Source organism: Lynx rufus, unplaced genomic scaffold (assembly GCF_022079265.1).
Source record: "Lynx rufus isolate CCGP_SWC_20201006 ecotype Redwood Valley unplaced genomic scaffold, mLynRuf1.p SCAF_26, whole genome shotgun sequence".
Classification (NCBI taxonomy): domain Eukaryota; kingdom Metazoa; phylum Chordata; class Mammalia; order Carnivora; family Felidae; genus Lynx; species Lynx rufus.
In genome coordinates this window covers 5,792,443-5,799,395 of record NW_025814841.1, presented here as the reverse complement: position 1 = coordinate 5,799,395, position 6,953 = coordinate 5,792,443, and the positions used below count along the sequence as shown (strand labels likewise).

At 47.4% G+C, this 6,953-nt stretch overlaps 1 pseudogene; it reads left to right on the top strand.

Annotated features, from left to right (window-relative positions):
• Positions 1–6,192: 6,192 nt before the first annotated feature.
• LOC124519085 (40S ribosomal protein S15-like) lies at positions 6,193–6,605 on the top strand (annotated as a pseudogene).
• The last annotated feature ends 348 nt before the right edge of the window (positions 6,606–6,953 follow it).

Here is a 6,953-nt window from a genome sequence, read left to right as displayed (position 1 = left end):
GCACTGGTAGAAAATGCAGAGTCAAGTACAAGAAGGGTGAGAACACTGGAGTGTTTATTGGATTTGGCAATAAGGAGGTTCTTGTTGGCTCTAGCCAGGGAGTCAAGGTGGGTGTTCATCACATGGGGTAACTGTGGTGAGATTTACTTCGAGCAGCTTCCTGGCTGGGAATCCCAGGGGAGAGGAAGGGACTAGGGCTAAGAAGGACTAAATGAGGATTGTCTCGAGATGGACCCTCTGCACAAAGCAAAAAGAAAAGGGCTGACAACACAGGCAGCACAAAGTAGGATGGGAAAGAGTAAATGAGTTGAGAAGCTAAAGGTAAGGCCATATAACCCATGAGGGAGATGAAGGTCCAGAGAAAGGAGCTAAACCCAGGAAGATGTTTATTGTCACATATTCTTCAGGGTCTACACAACCCAGCCAAGGCAACTCAGAGGAGACTCTCATTTAAATAGTCACTTCAGGGGCACCTGGGTGGCACAGATGGTTGGGCGTCTAACTCTTGATTTTGGCTCAGGTCATGATCCCAGGTCTTGGGATCCAGCCCCACATTGGGATCCAAACTGAACACGAAACGTGCTTGGGATTCCTTCTCTTTCTCTCTCCCTCTGCCCCTCTTCCCCACTCACGCCTTCTAAAATAAAAAAAGATATATAATAAAATAAATAGTTACTTTAGTAGGCAAGAGAGCAGATGTGTTTGGAATCAACAGACTTTGATTGGGTTCCCAGCACACAAAGCAGTATCTCCTTGGAGAGTCACTTAACTTTTTAAACCACTCATTTCCTTATCTGTAAAATGGAGATCATAATGCCTACCTTGCTAACTTTCCTGCAAGGACTATAGCTCATCCATTCATTCAGGGAGCATTTACTAAGCATTGCCATGGGCCAGACACCCCGCTAGACATGGGCAGTAGAACAGGGAACAGCACAGACCGGCCTGTCCCTTCCTGGAGCTTGTCCTCTAGTGAGAGAGATCAGCATTCAATCGACTCTAACAACACTGACATCACTACAGTTGTGGTAAGTGCTACAAGGCAGAAGAAAGACCAAGTCTGTTAGATGCCAAATAGTGCCCGGGACAGAGCAGGTGTGAAGAAATGGTATCTACAACCACCTTCGCCACTGGGAAGATATTTAATGGCACCGTGTTCAGAAAAATTCTAAAAAGAGGTATTTTATATTCAGTATCTGCAGCTTCCCTCGCTCTGCTGTTTTCTCCTCCTGGGCCACTGTGGTACGTCACATTTTGCTTGTCAACATTAGTACTTAATTAGCCCCATTAAACACTTCCCGGAAGAACTGAGCCTACCGGGAGGGAAGAGGGCACTGTTTCTGAGCCTTCGAAGTCACACGTGAAGATGGCAGCCTGTGTCACTCGACATGTAAGCTTAATCTTGACATTCTTACACACTAAAACAAAGGTTTTTAAAGTGTTCTCTCCTCATGCTTTCATTTGTTAGAAACAGCACAAAGATGCTCTCTTGTGATGGTAATCTGGGTAGCGTATTGGCGCCTCGTGTGGTTTTTTTTTTTTTTTTTTAAATTTTTGAAGTAATGTTAACATACAGCTGACTCATCTGGCAGGGAAGTTTGCCAGTGTGAGTCAGGAGTGAGTACGAGAGACATTTTACAACTCATCCGCCCGAAGAGTCGCTGCTAAGAGCCCCCGCTGGGATAGCACGTCGGGACCAAGCATGGGATTTGATACTCGCCACGACTCTGTGACATGCTCACTCTATGTTACAGCTGAGGGAATCGAGACTCAGACGTTTACGGAGTTGTCCAAGGCCTCACAACGGGGACTCGACCCAGGCTGCGTGTCTCCCCAAACCCAGTCCCCCGCCCCAAGCTGTCTCTGGAAGAGGAGGAAGCCGGAATGGGGCTTGCGATGCTGGGTGGTCCCCTTGAGGAGGTCGGCGGAGGGGCCCCCGGGCTTCCACTGGCTCGGCACACCTTCTCCTACTTCGGCAACTTCCAATCCTCACACATACGTGATTTGGGGTCAGGGACCGTGTGGCCCTGCTCTGAATACAAGCAGGGCGGCTAAAGTGAGCCTGGGCCTGGGAAAATGCTGACTGGGCTGGGCCCAGAAAGGAACTTGGGCAGGTTAGTACAGCTGCAGTGGCTTTGCCAGAAGTATGTTGTGCAGGTGAGACAGAGAGAGAGAGAGAGAGTGTGTAGGAGTGTGTGTGTGTGTGTGTGTGTGTGTGAGAGAGAGAGAGAGAGAGAGAGAGAGAGAGAGAGAGAGAGAGAGAGACTGTGTGTGTGTGAAGAATCCAACCGAAGGAGTTCAAAGGTGAAGGTGCTGTTTAGCTGCCCTGGGTTACTCCGAGGCATACCCACTCCTGATTGACTGCGACACCACATTTTTAATTTTCTTTAAGGGGGAGTCTGAAGGAACAGAATCCCAGTGTTACCTGAGCCACTAATCCCTGGGAGTGAAATTCCTACACACCAGCAGGTATTATTTAGAGCCTTTCTCAATTAGCAATCATAACACCTGAAGCTTTGAACCGTTGTTGTATGTTTATCTTTCTCTCCAAGTTCACTCCGTTGGCTCTCAGAGCCAGCCAAGTTCAAATAACCTTCTGTCTGGCAGCCACGGAGACAACACCCCCAGCCCCCACCCCAAAGCAGTGATAACCAGACAGAGGCTGGAGCCGATTTCCGTGATCTCTGTGTGTGTTCTGCCGTCTTTTTAGTTCATTGTGCTTTGAGATGTGCCTACTGCCATCAAGGATTTGTGGTAGCTTACAACGGTAAAACCACGCACCCAACAAAAACGCCCCGGAAACACAAAAACACTCAGATCAAAACTCAAGCCATGGGAAAAGAAAGATGTTCCAGGGTGTGCGTTCTGATGCTTCGTTTTCGCTTATGGTAAAAGAGACCCCATTGGAAGTGCAACACCAGGTAATGGTTAAGATTGAGCCGTTAGGAGTTACCCCGTCTGGATTTTTTTTTTTTAATTTTTAAAAAATTTTTTATTTGTTTTTGACAGAGAGAGACAGAGCATGAGCGGGGGAGGGGCAGAGAGAGAGAGGGAGTCACAGAATCCGAAACAGGCTCCAGGCTCCGAGCTGTCAGCACAGAGCCCGACGCGGGACTCGAACTCACGAACTGTGAGATCATGACCTGAGCCGAAGTCGGATGCTCAGCCGACTGAACCACCCAGGCGCCCTACCCCGTCTGGATTTTAACTATTGTGCTGTTTGCTTGAGTTCTCTAAGCCTTGCTTTCCCCGTCACTAAAAATGGGGACAACAATGCTACCTATCTCACAGGATTGAGGACCAAGTAAGATAACGTATAGAAAGCGCTTAACACAGAGCCTGGCCCACGGTAAGCAATCATTTGAGTTGTGCTGCCATTTTTACTGCCATTGTGGAATTTTAATTACACCCACCTCGCCTCTCTTTCTGGCTGCGTGCACGGATCTAGGTGGGTTTTCTCCTTCTTTGGCCCCATGTGAAGACAGGTGTAGTGAATGTATTACTGGAGTCCTGTCATCCAATAGCCCAAAAGTGGATGCTATGGACTGCTCCTGTGCACGACAGCAAGATTATTCAGGCTCACAGTCCCTTGGGATTTCTTTATTTTTTTTCTTTCTTTCTTTCTTTTTTTTTTTGCACGCTTTGGCCTTGGTTGCAAGCTCTATTGGACATACACGTGGGACCTGCCATCATCAGCTGTAGGGCTAAGCTGAGTCGAGGTGATGCCATATGCTCAGCAGGTCAGGTTGCATTGACACTATTCCAGGGGTATAGCCCAAGAAGACCCATGGGCCTCTTTCCACACCAACCTGAGCTCTGTTGCTCTCTGAGAAACACATGCTCGTCAGAGCAACTGATGTCAGGGAACACGGGGACCCGATTTGATGGACACCGTCTAAAGCACAAATACCTCCAGGTGCTCCACCCCAAACACCTAGACACACAGCCATCACATCCATTACTTTCTAATGATCCCCAGTGGCCACGTGAGAGATGATCTATCACTCCTCAAACATAATTAAATACTCAGGAGAATCCCACTGTGCCCTCCCACCTCCCAGCTTCGCCCCAGCTCTGCCTCAGTTCCCCAGCTTCCTGAGGCCAGCGTCATCTGGACAGGCAGGCATGTGGGAGTTACCCCAAGAGCTATCAACCGAATTCTGCCCAGTATCTGTGTTCCATGTGGATGTCTCCCATTCTCTCTCTCCAGCCAACAAGATGGGTTCAGGGGCTGCAGCGGTTCACTTTTTATCTCTGCGTCCCTGTCCCCATCTCTCATCCTCCGTTCTACTTGGTGCCTGGAACTTAGTATGTGCTCTGTAAATGTTGAATCGGAGTAGGAGTATGAAAGCAAGGAAGCAAAGGAATGCAGTATTTTGCAGAGAAAATGTTAAAGGAGAAGTAAACCCTAGAGACCTTTACGTTGAGCCCCGACAGGGAACAGTCAGGGAGACAGAGGCTGTGGCTCCCCCTAAGACGTGATGAGCGTCAGCAGCAGGACCAGCGTCCAGGTGTCCCCCTCTCGCTGTGCTGCCGTGCTGCCTCTTATTTCCTTCCTCAGTCTTCATCTACCGTTCTTCTCAGAGAGACTCCAGGAGTCTGCAGGGCTCTCTGTCAAATCCACCTCTCCCTGAAGTCACTAGTTCATTAACTACAGTATAACTTAGCCTGGCCTCATTACAAAACCAAATCAATAAATATTGATTGAATGTCTACTACGTCGACAGCCAGGTGAGAATGAGGGAAGGCAGGAAGCAAAGAAGAGAGAAGCTGTGTGCAACTTCTCTGTCTTATTAATGATCAGTCTGACACCCCCGTGCACATTTGAAACACAGTCCTGTGAAGGCAGCAGGCATGCTTGTGGGCTTTCGGCTAGGAAAGATAAGGTGGGGAGGTCTCCGCTGCCTCTAGAGAAAGCCCCTTTCCCCCTCAGGCAAGAGGGAGAGGAGAATGTTGTGTAAATAATGAGACCCGAACTACACCCTGTTCATGTACCAGGATTCCAAGAATGATTAAACCTGACTATAGCTCCAGGATAAACAGAAATTTAACATTGCAATTGCCCGTGCACTTTCTCTCCATGTCTGTCTGTCCCTCTCTGTCACACACGCGTGCACACACACAATGTGAACATCTGCTACCTCCTCACTGGTCCATAAGGGAGGCAGTTTAGTTTGATGGAAAGGTAACACTGGGTGCACTTAAAACACTTGACTGCTGGCCCTGCTCAGGCTCGTTCACTGGGATCCTGGCTTCCTCATTGCTCCAGGCCCCTACTTGTCCATTTTTAAAAAGTATAATGCTAATCTCATTATTTATTTGTTTTACAAGGATAGCTTCATGGATGTAACAATCCTTACAAGCCGAACTGCTGTATGCCCCACACAGCTGAAGTATTCTTTGAAAGTTGACTATAGACTTCAAGTGACTGATGGGACAAGTGTCCTTATAAAGAGGAAGCACCAGAGAGCTCACTGACTGTCTCTCTCTCTCTCCCCCATTTGAGGACACAGTGAAAAGGCAGCAGTCTGCAAGAGGGCTCTCACCAAAGCCAAATGGGCTGGCACTTTGACCTTGGACTTCGCAGCTACCAGAATGGTGAGAAAAGAAATTTCTGTAGTTCAATCTACCCAGTCTATGGTGTTTTCTTATGGCAGCCACAAAACGAATCTCAATAAATTAAAAAGGAGAGAAACAACACAAAGTATGTTCTCTGATCACGATGGAATGAAATTAGAAATCAATAGCAGGAAAAAATTGGCGAAACTCACAAATATGTGGAAATTAAACACTACACTTCTATATAACCAATGGATCAAAGAAGAAATCAAAAAAATGCTTTCAGGTGGGGTGCCTGGCTGGCTCCATCGGAGGAGCGTGCAACTCTTCATCTCGGGGTCGTGAGTTCCAGCCCCACGACAGGTGTAGAGATTACTTAAGTAAGTAAAACTTAAAAAAAATAATTTGAGGTGAATGAAAATGAGCACACAACGTATCAAAATGTATAGAACTCAGCTATCACGGTGCTTAAAGGGAAATTCATAGCTGTGGCTGCTTATATTAAGGAGAAAGATCTCAAACCAATAACCTGATCTTCCATCCTGAGATACTGCAAAAGGAATAAACTAAACCTAAAATGAGCAGAAGGATGGAAATAGTGATTAAAATGGGAATTTAGGAAGAGCCGGCAAGATGGCACAAGTGGTGCAGGAGAAGCGCACCTTCCGCAAGCTCACCTACCCAGGCAGACCTGAACCAGCTGCTGGACACGTCCTATAAGCAGTTGATGCGGTGCCCGAAAGACACGAGGCTTAGCCCAGGTCTGTGGAGGACGCAGCACTCCCTACTGAAGCTCCCGTGCAAGGTCAAGAAAGAGGCTTCCCACATAGGGAAGCTGGAGGTGGTTAAGATGCATGTTCCATCCTGCCCAAGATGGTGGGCAGCATGGTGGATGTCTACAATGGCAAGATCCTCAACTAGGTAGAAATCAAGTCCTAGACGATTGGCCGCTGCACGGATGAGTTCTCCATCATCCACAAGCCTGTGAAGCCTGGCCGACCTGTCGTCGGGGCCACCTACTTCTCAGCTTTATCCCTCTCAAGTAGCCTGTTTCACCAATACATTTTTTTCTATCTTCTTAATTTCATTTATTTTGAGAGAGAGACAGAGAGATCAAGAGGGGGAGGGGCAGAGAGAGTGGGAGAGAGAGAATCCCAAGCAGGCTCTGCACTGTCAGCATGGAGCCCGATGTGGGGCTCCAACTCACAAACCATGAAATCATGACCTGAGCCAAAACCAAGAGTCGGACAATTACCTGACTGAGCCACCTAGGCACCCCCACAGGCTGTTCCACCAATAAAGGCACAGACTTCTCTAAAATAAAAAATAAAATAAAAAATAAATAAAAATCATTATTTTTAAACTTTTTTTTTATTTTTGTTTTTGAGAGACAG